At 37.1% G+C, this 12,702-nt stretch overlaps 1 long non-coding RNA gene across 1 annotated transcript; it reads left to right on the top strand.

Annotated features, from left to right (window-relative positions):
• The first annotated feature begins 80 nt into the window (after positions 1-80).
• On the top strand, positions 81-12,063 carry LOC148188872 (uncharacterized). Its single transcript, XR_015777229.1, has 3 exons — positions 81-562; positions 5,144-5,288; positions 11,781-12,063. It is a non-coding gene; the product is annotated as an uncharacterized LOC148188872 (long non-coding RNA).
• The last annotated feature ends 639 nt before the right edge of the window (positions 12,064-12,702 follow it).

Below are 12,702 nucleotides of genomic sequence, written 5' to 3'. Positions count from 1 at the left end.
CAACTTCAGTGGTTGCTGGAGGGCACAACCATGAGGTGGTAATCCTCATTCACTCACTGAAATGTTTTGAGCACAGCACTATGAAATACCATTTTAGATCAAATAAATAAATATGAGCAGGATATAAATAAATTATGACTATGAAATAAATCCATAATAATATTATTTTTATTGCACTTTTATTTTGTAATTAACATTTATTTTTTTCATCGTCATATTTATTTTGCTCCTGCTCGTATTTATTTGTTGATATATTTATTTATTATCAGTTAGATCCGACCAAGCAATCTTATAAGACAAGAGGCGTAAATGAGTGCTGTCTATAACGGCGCTGGGGCGTTTTACTATGTATGTATCACTCCGCTTTACAGGTGTTCGTGTTCTTAGCCGTGAACTACTTTAACCGTAAATTAGCCGACTCTAACGGACGTCGTATGAAACGTTGCACCCCAAAGAGGAACATATTTCCGTAAATAACACATTTTTAATGAAATAATGGTCGTGTTTGGTCGTCAGAAGTCAAAAAAAGCCTGGATACTTCGCTGCGCACCTCACTGTTAAGGTAGGCTCATTCGACATCCAAAGATGTCGCAACGTACTGACGAAGCTGCTAGCTTAATGGCATTGCATGTTGTCTACTAAAGCGACTGTTAGCATTAGCATACTTAATTCACAGGTCGCACAATAAATGGAAACAGATAAACTTGTCATGAAACGAAGTAGCTCGCCTGTGGTAACGTGTAGACCTAGCTAACACTGAGTAACGTTAGCAAGCTAATGCGCAGGTATGCTAATGTGTCACTGAACGAGAGTCCAGGTGAGGAACTAGTTGTGTTGGTGGCAGAGGCGTGTCCACAGTTTTTTCACTGGGGTGGCCCACTTTGGGCACTGACTTTATGCAGGGGTGGCAAAAATTAGGAGTGCTACCCAGGCACAAGCGTCGGCATAGTTTTAATTTACCATTTTTTTCTCCTCTACCCTTTAATTACTAACATTGCAGTGTTTTACAGTCCTGTTTATAGTTTAGTTTAAAGGATAAATAGACCTACCAATCACAACACGATGGAGTGAAACCACACAAATGTAAAATAAAGCTTCCATACTTAAAAAAGGAAACAGTTTCTCCAAAAGTAAATAGCATAACAGCAAGCACCAAGCAAGCAATGTCACACTTGTGGTCGTCCTGTTGTACTGAATATCAGTGAGGCTGGTAATCAGGACAACTGCACTCTGTCTTGTGATATTGTGATATTTATATATTATCTTAACCAGGTTCTCAGAATTGACAAAAAATAAAAATAAAAGAGGGCGACATGGGCAAAGTTAACCAATAAAATATTTTTTTTAAAACTAAGAGTAATCAAAATAAGTCAAACAAATCGCAAAAATAGGTGGAGAAATCTGTAGGGTCGTTAGTGTATGGGGTGGAGGGGTAAAAAAGTGCTGTAGGGGTGTTGTGTTGCAAAAACAAATAAAGTTAAAGAGCGTTGAGGATGTCTACCAGCCAAAGACTGACTGCTGCTGCTCTTAGGTGCACAGGACTCACTGAGCTCAGGTGTGTCCCAGCACACTGTTTGGGCTCATCAAGTCTGCTGCTATATGAGAAAACTATAAGCAGCAGAGGAACCCAGAAAACATCTGATTGTCATGATGTCTGGTACCAGAGTGTAACAACTTTAATTTCTTGTGTACACTAAAAGTTTACACTTTAGACTCTTTACAGTAAACTTTTGACATGCTCTTCAAGTGATTCAGTATTTTTCAGTTCAGTTCATTCATGTTTCCATACATTTTACAGTCCATAATTACAGTGTAAAGCCACCATCTGTTTTATCTCATCAATGTGCCTAATTCTGCTGGGAGATAAGGCTGTCAGTGTAAGTAAGTCAATAAATAAATGAATAAAATAAAGTGTGAGCCAATAAGAGCTGCAACTATAGAAAGCACCTTACATTAGGTACCTGACACATGAAATCAGAAATTACTCCCTTAATTCCTTTCTGAAGTGAGTCAACCTTCACTGCCAAGAAATGTTCAACCAGTTTTGAGTGATTTTAACCCCCAAAAAGTCAAATTTCAATTCCAAAAACAAGAAAAATGAACAGTGAGAGAGTGTGGACATAAACAAGGAAGGAAACTTGTTTCTATCCACCACAGCAGGAAAAACATGATATAAAATAAAACCTTTAAATGACAACTGAGAAAAGAACAAGTCACTAGGCTGACCAGTTACCAAACTAAGAAATAAAAAAAAACATTCTCCTGTGCAACAGCTGCAGCAACAGTTTTGGGATGTACAGTTTTTTTCCCCCATAACAAGAATAATCAGCCTTCCCACAAATAAAAAACAGGATTGAAATGTTGACTAAGCAAATATCATTTCAAGGTCGACTTCTTGCTTGTTATGAGCTTTCAATGTGGTCTGTATCATCATCAGATTGACTTTTTGGGATTATTTTGTTCGCTGCTGTTTCCAAGCGCTTCAGTTAGACTATGGACTTATTAAAGACCAAAAAACAGTCTCCCTTTACAAATTTACACTCTGGCTCACTTCAGGATGTAAAGTGGTTTTGCTGCTGCAACCTTACATGGACTTTAATGACAAGCAGCTTACGGTGGCTCAAGTCTTACATAAATATTGCTGTGTAACTGACATTAACTGTGTCAGCTCACCGGCTTTGTGACCTTTCTATAGTTGGATTTAGTATTTATAGTCTCACTTTAAGCCAACGTACGTTAAACATGCCAGCTAATCACGGAGAGTTTGTCTATCTACACTTCCAAGTAGTGGTGTGATGGAATGAAGTATTACTACTTTGTTACATTTTTTTGGGGGGGGGGGGGTATTTTATATTTCTATCAACCCTCACTAATACTCTACTACATTTTAAGTAGTAGTTAGTAACACTTATTTTGTTTCAATTGTATGTTCCTGAAATTAATAATAAAATACTCTCAGTCATATCGTCAGGAATATTGTTATTGCAAAAATATGCTGAAATATCGTGGTATTTAAGGGCCGTATCGCTCACCCCTAATGTACACTCCATTTTTAAAGTGGTGTATATTATGATAAAATAAGTTTAAAAATCCTCATATTTCTGAAGTTTTTTCTTTTGCTCTTTAAGACATTATATGATATAGTAACACTGGAGTTACCAAACACAAAAGAAAAGAAAAAACAGGAAGTTAAAAAAAACAGAAAGTTAAAAATACAGAACTTATAATAATAATAAGAATAATAATAGTGACTGGTACATATATGTAAGTTCATATAAAAGAATAGATTTCTGAAAATCTTACTTGAGTACAATATACATCACATGATTTGACTTTTACTCAAGTAATATTTTAATAGGTGACTAACTTCTGTCAAAGTCATTTTCTGAGAAGATATCTGCACTTCTACTCGAATATGGTTTACAGGTTCTTAACCAGAGCTTTCAAGACAACTGAGCAGATACAGATGTGATTGAGAAGAAATCTCTAAAACAAAGATAACAGTTTGTGGAGATTTTAGTGGAGATTGTTTTCTAGTATTAGAGTTATAGAGTTATAGGGAGTTTTAGAGTTGTTATAGTAGAGCAGTTTCTCTTGGGACTGGAAATGTTGGTGAATTAATACTTTCTGATAACTGACGTAGTTTCATAGTGTTGTCTGACTTTATTTAATCCACTAGAGGGAACCATTGACAGCAAGTCCATTAATATTAAAAATGAAAGGCGCAGTCTACGGCACGTTTCTCTATCTGATTTCAGTGAGCACAAGTACATGAAGTACCAGTGATTTAACATTATATCATAGTTTTCTATCTGAAAAAATACAGACTAAGTAAACTACACAGATAACTCAAGCTGATGTGAGAGCAAATTTTAATACCAACTGAGGTGGTACAAGCTGTTTTTGTAGAACAAAAGAGCACCCAAAATATACTTTTTAGTTTCTACAGATATTTTTTGAAAACTGCAACTTGAAACTGTTGCTGTTTGAGACACGAGGGAGCCTCATGCAGTGAAGTATCACAGCCAAATACCAGGAGGTGGCATCATGTGAGACGTGTTTGGACTTCTGTTCAGCCTACAGGGCAGCTGTTTATGCTGTCTGCCCTCACTGACGAAAAATTAATTTACATGTAAAGAATTTATGTTAATTTTCCTAAATTTTAGTTTTATACCCTTAACAATACAGCTAGTGGTGGAATGTAGCAAAGTACATTTACTCAAGTATTGTACTTAAAGGGATCAGCGTAATATGTACAATAGATGTTAGGCGACATGCCCCCAATTTGGAGGAGCACCCAGAAGAAAAGGAAAATTCAATATGAGACCTCGTTCTTATTTCCTCTAGACCTAACTTAGCACAATATAATGTCAGTATGAGATTTTGACCACCATACTTCCTGTCCTCTTGTCTCAACCCAATCCCAAGTCAAGATCTTAAAATACTTTATTCCTCTCTCACTGCAGTAATCTTCATTTTGTGAAATAATCAGCTCTGCAAATAACAGTAAGATCCAAGAGAAAACTTTTTTTTCATTTTTAATTAAAAAAAAGAAATTAAATGTATAAAATTAAAATTACAGTACACACAAGATTCACAATAATACCACCGGATCATCAACCATCAACATGCAACATGCCACTAAACGAGTAAAAACACACCCCCACCCCACACACACACACACACACACACACACACACACAACAAAACTAAAATAAAAGAAAAGCCAAAAAAGAGAGAGAAAAGGACACTTTATGGGCTTATAGTGAGCCAACACAATTTAAGAATTTTGTCTCAGTGATTTAATTAAAGTTTTAACTCTGTGTATTTTATCTGTTCTCAGAGTTGAGAAACCTCTGAGAAGCCTATGAGCACAGAAGAGATTTATTTCCTATGAGACACAGAAAAGACTGGCTGGCAGCAAAATGTACCTCCGGGCAGACTCACATGGAGGCTAAGTAATGTACAGCTGTGGACAGGAGCCAGAAACAAAATGTATTTTAGCTACCTAAAAAAAATCATATCAGTTTAAGTGGAGCGGCTGGTCTCACACTGCTTTGATCAGTTAGTTAGTTTGAGGTATTGTGTGACTTTGGTGAATCCAAATGAACCCTTTAAATAATTTTTGCCTTTTACTTGATAGGACAGCACAAGAAAGGGGGAGAGAGAGAAGGGAAGACATACAGCCAAGGGCCGTGGCTGAAATCGAACCTGCGGCCGTTGCGGCAAGGACAAAGCCTCTATACATAGGGCGCCCACTCTATCCACTGAACCACCATGCACCCCAGGTATTTATATAATGCAGATATTGTCCTATATTTCTTTGAATTGTAAACTCCAATTATAGTTCTTATTATCACATTTTCATCCAAGTTTACATTGTTATTTATTTCTCTAACAAAATAGTCCCTTGGTTACAAATATCTGAAGTTGTCCTGGTTGCTTAAAGTATAGTTTTGTTTCAACTTTTGGAAACTCATAACATTCCCATTTTTAGTACAGTGCATAGTGTTGTTATACCATGTGAAATCCTTAGTTTGAACCTTAGATCAACAGTAACTGAGCTGAAATGTTTATCATAGGCTATCCATTCAAGTAGCTTGAGTTCTCTCTCTAGTTTACATTTTCGTATTAAATTAAACCACAATTCGAATGTGAACCTAGTGACTGCATCTACGTACTGAAGTAAATCAAAGTCTTGGTAGCGTACTCATTTTTATAGTGTCTATTTGTGAGCTGAAATCCAGGGGAAGGGCAGCCTTCTTCTCAATATCACTCCTAATATCCTGATCCACTCTGATATAACTGACTTTATATAATTTATCTATTTCTTTTGTTAATGTTACCCCTAGGTATGTCATTTTTCGGCACTCCAACTCAAATTATATTTCTGTTGCATCATTTTAGATGGTTGTTAGTTCATTGTTAAAATTTGTGTTTTGGCTAGATTCAATTTATAACCAGAGTAGAAGCCAAACTTCTCAAGTTGATTATTACAGGAAGACATGTGTGAGGGCAAAAAGCCCGATGATGTGCTCTTTATCCCCAACCTTTATCCCCTTGAGTTCTTTATTCCGCCTGAGAGCTTGCACCAGGGGCTCTATAAATATTGCGAATAAGGTCGGTGAAAGGCAACATCCCTGTCTGGTAGAGCACTCTAATATTATACTATCAGTCGGACTGCCATTTTTTATCCTGGCAGTTGGTTTCTGGTAAAGTGTTTTAAAACACTGAATGGCCTTGTCATTTAACCAAAATGTTTCAATTTCCTGATACTGAAATGCCCAATATACACTGTCAAATGCCTTTCCAGCACCAAGGCTTATTAAGGCTGCAGTGATATGTTTGTGTTTAACATGTCGAATTATATGTAGTGTTCTCCCTATGTTATCTTGGGTTTAGCGTCCCTTGATAAAGCCTGTCTGGTCTTCATCTACGATGTCATTCATGAAGCGTTCATATCTTTTTGCGATAGTTGAGGTATATGGCTTGTAGTCTATGTTCAGTTCAGATATGGGTCTGAAGCCTGAGCAGGTCTCACTGTTCTTTCCCTTAAATTACTGATATTACAGCTTCCTTCCATGATGGTGGGAGTTCACCATGTTCAATTAAATGAGGACTCAAGTAGTGGAATAAGTTGTTTGCTGAATTTTTTGTACCACTCAGAAGATAGACCGTTGCTACCTGGTGACTTGTTTTTAATCTACTTATTCCAGTGTCTCTAGAAAAGCCCTTATCTGCTCAATATCAGCAGACAGTGGTTGGCTATACAAATTTCTATAATAATTCCTGAAATAGTTTCAATCTGTTTGGGTTCATAAGTCATCTGATCTGTGACTGTGACTCTTTTTTATGGATTGTCCTTTCAGTCTGTTGTTTTGCAGTCTTCTTGCTAATAATCTGGTTGCTCTAGGCCCCATCTCACAGTAGGATTGTTTGAAAAATCTTGTGTCCTTCTCCATGGTTAAAAATGTATCTATGCTATCCCTAATTTCTTAAATTTTTGGTAGTAATGAGGGGTTTTATGTACTCTTATGTTGTTGTTCAAAACAAAAAAATATTGCCTCTAATCCTCTATCCTCTAATTTTAAAACCTGGGAACAATTAAGAAATTAAAAAAACAAATCCATATTTCTTTTAATGATACTACTAATATACACTTTTACATAAGTAGCCATACCACCAGGTAGAAATAGTCTGCCCTGCATGCATATCTCTACTTAAGTGAAAAGTACAGAAGTATGAACATCAAAACATATTTGAAGTAGAAAAAGCAAAAGTACCCTTGATGCTGAAACGTCACAATAATATATATAATATAATATTTATAATCGTCCCTGACTGTAATTGTCAATGCATTAATGTGTTTATTACTTTAATGTTGCAGCTGGTAATGGTGGAGCTAATTCTTATTATTGTATGCACTACTGGGTAGCTCAACCTATAATAATGTGTCATAATATATTAGTTGATTTATATTATTCATTATCAACATAAATCTGCAAAGTAACTGAAGCTGTCAAATAAATGTAAATAAGTAAAAAAAATTACAATATTTGTCCTTAAAATGTAAATAGGAGAAGTATAATGTACATAACATGGAAATTCTAAAGTAAAGTACCTCAAAATTGTACTTAGTCAATGAACTTAGTTACTTTCCACCACTGCTAATATCTGAACCACTGCATCATACTGTTATTCAACATTTTCCCTGCAGCATATGGGACTCTGTTTGATGTCTCAGTGTGAACGCAAAACGCAGAGACTTTATTGTACTGGGACGTGACATACCAGTCGTCTCCCCTCACAGGGCCCCATGGTACAGATGGTCCTACCCACAGTGTAACCTGTGCAGTCCCCATGAGGTTACTCGAGTTCAGACACTGCTGTGACCGAGCTTTATCGCCGTGCTCTGATAGCACGTGGCTGCTGCAGGATTTGAGACTGTTTTATGTAGATTCATATCTGACTAAAGTATTTTTATAACCTGCTCATAATTGGATAAGAAGTATGGATTCTAAAAAAGATATGTTTTTGAGTTTAGTGCTCAGACTTCGAAGTTCTGTAGTTGTAAAAGTTTATCCAGACGGTTAACGCTGTTCCAAACGATCATGTTTCTGTAACTTCTGGGAGTCTTTGGAAATCTTGACTCTCCTGTAAATCAAGCCTTATTACATCATACATGGAGTTGGGTGCCCAGGGCCACCCCCTCACCAAGCCCCTGTCATACCTTGCCGCTTATTGGCTGCCTGTTGGAAGGCAGTAGCGCCTGATTGGATGGAAACGAGGGCAAGTCTGCACAAGACCTACTGACAGACTGACATGGAAAGAGGAAGGGAGGCCAACTATACATGGAGACACAAAGGGATTATGTTTTGCACAACAGCACTTTTTACATACATATATGTACATTATATTAAGTGTGTATGTGAGAGGGGTGGCTGGTCTTTATACTTGATTTAACATCAAATATGTAAAGAGAAACCATTTTTACCAAATCTTTCAGTAACATTTATTAAAATCCAATCCAAGCAACAAATGCCAACGTGCTTCAAAAGGCTTTTCAGGCTCTTAATGATAATTTGGTGCCTTTCTGTATATAATTTGTTATGGAAATTTCATAACTCACTTTGGGTCTATACTGAGGACATCTGTTGTCTCTGTTAATGGCGCTAGGATTGCGTTATGTAACAGTCGTCTCTGAAAAAAACAAAAAAAAGGCACACAGACAGACGGGGGAAGTCCTGCTCACTTAGCTTGCATCTAAAGCACAGCCTAGATACTTCCCTTTTCCCTCAGTTTCTATTGAAAACAGCCTGCTGACCAGAATTTCAAACGCACAAGAATAAAACGTAATCTCTCTGAATTGTCCTTTGGGGGAACGAGACAGATCAAACTGTAGCTTTCATCCCGTGAGACTACACAGGGCTCCTTTGTTATGATCAGCAGGGTTTGGATGAATGTGTTCTCTCTGCACAGCGAGGAGTCTGTTGAATTTCTGTCTGTGATATTTAAACATATTGATAAATCACACAGCTTTGAAATAACACTCTGAATAGGATGTTAAATGTCTAATGGTGGCGTTTAATCCGTTGCTATCTCTGGCTCGATGGTTTCACCCCCTTGACTCTAAATATAACCCCGGCGGAGAAAATAACACTGTCATGCATTACCCCCTTGCTATGTCGCAAGAAGGTCGACCTTGTCCAGAGATCTGAGTTGGTTTCTGATGTGGAGCCAATATTTCAGGCAGATATTTTGGCATCACACCAACCTTTCAGCCAGCCTACACGTGCAGAAGAAGAAACTTAGTCACCCAGACACTGTCGCTGAACTCTGATTAGAATTATTTGCACTTTGTGTTTATGGCCACGTGAAGGTTGAACACACTAGCAAAGACAGACACTGACAATTACACGTGCAGATGTTGTACAAGATTTAAATGTTAATTATTAGCATGTAAAAGTGCCAGTTGAAATTGATGCATTGAAAGCAGCTGAGGTGTTCTTTAACATGTCAAAGCTGACAACAAAACTGTTAGCTGAAGTGAAAGAAATAAAAGCATCTGAAACTTGTTTTGACATGAAAGCAGATGAGTCATCAGTTGTAGTTTAAGTTCTTACAGGAGCTGAATTGTCTGATGAAGTGTCTGTTGATGTTAAATGTTAGTTCAATCTGTTGAAGTGCATTGGCAAAAAGTTTATGAAATTATAATTTAAGTGGTTTTAAGTTGAGTTGCCAGTTTGGAGTTTTAGGCATTGAAATGCACTTTTATGTAATGTTGTGTTTACACTGTGAGTAACCACGACTCAAAGAAGTGCCCCAGGTTTTGAGTCCGCAGCTAGCTATGAAGAGGTTTAGTTAAAAGTGAGGCAAATAAGGTTAAAGTAAGGGTAATAGTAAGGGTTAAATCTTGTTACTTAAAAGGTGAATCACGCTGCCTTGTATAGAGAATTTTAAAGTGGATTATTGCCGCGTTTGGCCGCATATTTGTTCACTGCAACTTTGTGTTGTAGCACGATAAAGCAATTATTGTTTCGGCACCCAAACGGTCAGTAGCGACTTTAGTGGCCAAACAGTGTAATTACTGTCATGTGATGACAGTAATTACTCCTCAGCTGGGGCCCTTCTGGTCATTCCGAAAACTAATCTAAAACTACAGGTGACAGGTGAGATAAAGTTATTATTATTACTACAAGAATTTGATCCATTTGGTGCGATAATATTTGGAAAGTCTAGAAGAGCGACATGATTGAATAATTTTATTCTCATTCTCGTTAGTCGAGCGCTAAACTTAAAGTAAATGGCATGGCCAGTGTAAGTCTAGTGGGCTTGTTCTATGGGCCGCTTAATACAGAAGCAATGTCGAATGTAGGGGTAATTTTATACACAACAGTTGAACTTTTTTGGCTTCATGCGCCACTGAGCAACTTTTATAGGAATGAACGGGCTTCCAATGCTGTATCCCTCTCTTTATACGTCTCTTTATACATCCATACAAACAACACAGCAACAGGCTACATGTCAATTTCACTGGAAGCTTGTGACATTAAGCTACAAACTGACACTCGAGACATGACGCTGCGGATGGGCATGGTGCACTACAAATCGAAGTTGAGCTGGCCTCAATTTTTTTTCCCCAAATGATGTGTTGAAGTGTCAACCAATCACGTTTTTTCTAGCTGTGGTGCTGTGTTATTTAATTGAGTTGTGGTGCACACAAGAATTCAAGAGGGCGCTGAAATGTGATGTTAAAATGGGGCTCAGAGATTGATCAAAAGCACAGATATTTACTAATGGCGTTAAGTTGTGGTGCTTTGTGGCAAGTAGGAGACACACACAAGCCTGTAATGACGAAACTACGTTAACAAGCGTGTTAGCAACACTTTGACTACGACTCAGAGATAATGTAGTTGGTCACGCTTTTGCCGTGCACTGTGTGAGCAAAGCATGACAGATGACAGCAGTTAAACTATCAGCTGAGGACTAAGAGATGAAAGCAGCTAAAGAGTCGGTCGATATCTTATATAAAGCAAATGTAATGTAAGTTTTCATCTTGTATGAAAAAAGCTGAATCATAAGTTGAGTTAGTGTTGCTCTTGTGTGGAGTCAAAGTTGCAGCCAGCCTGCACATGCCTCACAAATTCCGGTTACCGTAAGGTGAAAAATAAAACTTTGCACCTTGTATTTATAGCTACATAAAGGTTAGATATACCAGAGGGCTACTTGCACGTGTGCAAATACATGATAAGATATAAAGGTGATAAAATATGTTTAAACATAGGTTGTTTGCATTTGAAATATTTTATGGAAGTTGTAGTTTCAGTTAAGAACTTAAAGGAGTTGAATTGTCAGAATAAGTGTAAATATTGATGGGGGTTGATTGCTATTGAAATGTGAGAGAGAAATCAGTTTAAGTGTGAGAGGTGGTGTTGCTTCTGTATGCAGTTGACATTTTAGGTTGCATTTGCCTTTAAAACTTACCCAGACAAGAAATATACTTAAAACTGAGAAACGTCTTATTTTCTTATATATATATGAAGGTGAATACATGAATGAACTTAAAACTCAAAGCAACAAAATAAAAGCAGTTGATAATCACAAAATCCTCTTGTTAAAATAAAAAGCTTTAACATCAAACAAACTCTCAAATGATGGAAATGTGATCACAGTGTTTTCTGTGGATTATAGTGGTTTCCATTAGCCCCAGTGACAACAGAGGGCTTTATTGTCGGTGAACACACACAGTGTGTGTCATTGTCGGGCCTCTTGTCTTGCAGATTAGATTAAACACAGTGACCGGCCAGAAGTGGACACTAGCACTGACCTGCAGAGACCTCATGTTTTTATCTCACTGACCGTGAGGACTTCAGCTGAGAGCGGTGACCTGATTGTTATCACCCATCAACCTGATAATTACAGGAAACTGAGGACCTGAGGAGCGCAGTACTATTATTGTGTTGACACAAGCCCAGCGGTGGAAAGCAGTATTTACATTTTATTCTACTTCATACTTCTTTGTACTTCATTACATTTTAGGGGTAAATAAAATACTTTATATTCCACTACATTTGTCTGACAGCTGATACGTTCCAGAGTAAGATTTGACACAGCAAAATAATTGAAAAATCCTAAAATATATGCATTATTTATTAAAATACCTAATGTAACCCCCTGAAGAAGGCCATTCTGTCCACAGGGTTCCCACTTATTCTTATAGACAAAATTTCAAAATGTTTCCATGACTTTTCAAGGACCCATAATAACTTTTTTTCTATACATATCAGATTCAAACTTTATTCAAACATAATGTCAAAGCAAAACAAAACATAACATAAAGTCACATGTTACAAAACAACATTGCATGGCTTTTCAAAAACTTTCAATGATTTTTTACTAATTCTATGACTTTTCCTGGAAAACATGATTGTTAAATTCCATGACTTTTTCAGGTTTTCCATGACTGTGGGAATCCTGTGTCTAAATTCTTCTGATGCTTCAAGTACATTGGCTGAGCAGAATCGTAAATAGCTTCATTGCCAAGTAAGTTTGCACATACAAAGAATTTGTCTTGGTGTGAAAACTTGGCAGTAATATATTTTTTAGTAGACTTGTGCATGCAGGATCTATAATTGTAACAGTATATTATAGTTTTTAAAGCTCAGCATGAAGCTACCACTGCTGCAAACACTTAAAGAGTTC

This window comes from Plectropomus leopardus, chromosome 8 (assembly GCF_026936395.1).
Source record: "Plectropomus leopardus strain MGB_pleo_1.0 chromosome 8, ASM2693639v1, whole genome shotgun sequence".
Taxonomy (NCBI): Eukaryota; Metazoa; Chordata; class Actinopteri; order Perciformes; family Serranidae; genus Plectropomus; species Plectropomus leopardus.
This window is presented reverse-complemented; position numbering and strand designations above follow the sequence as displayed.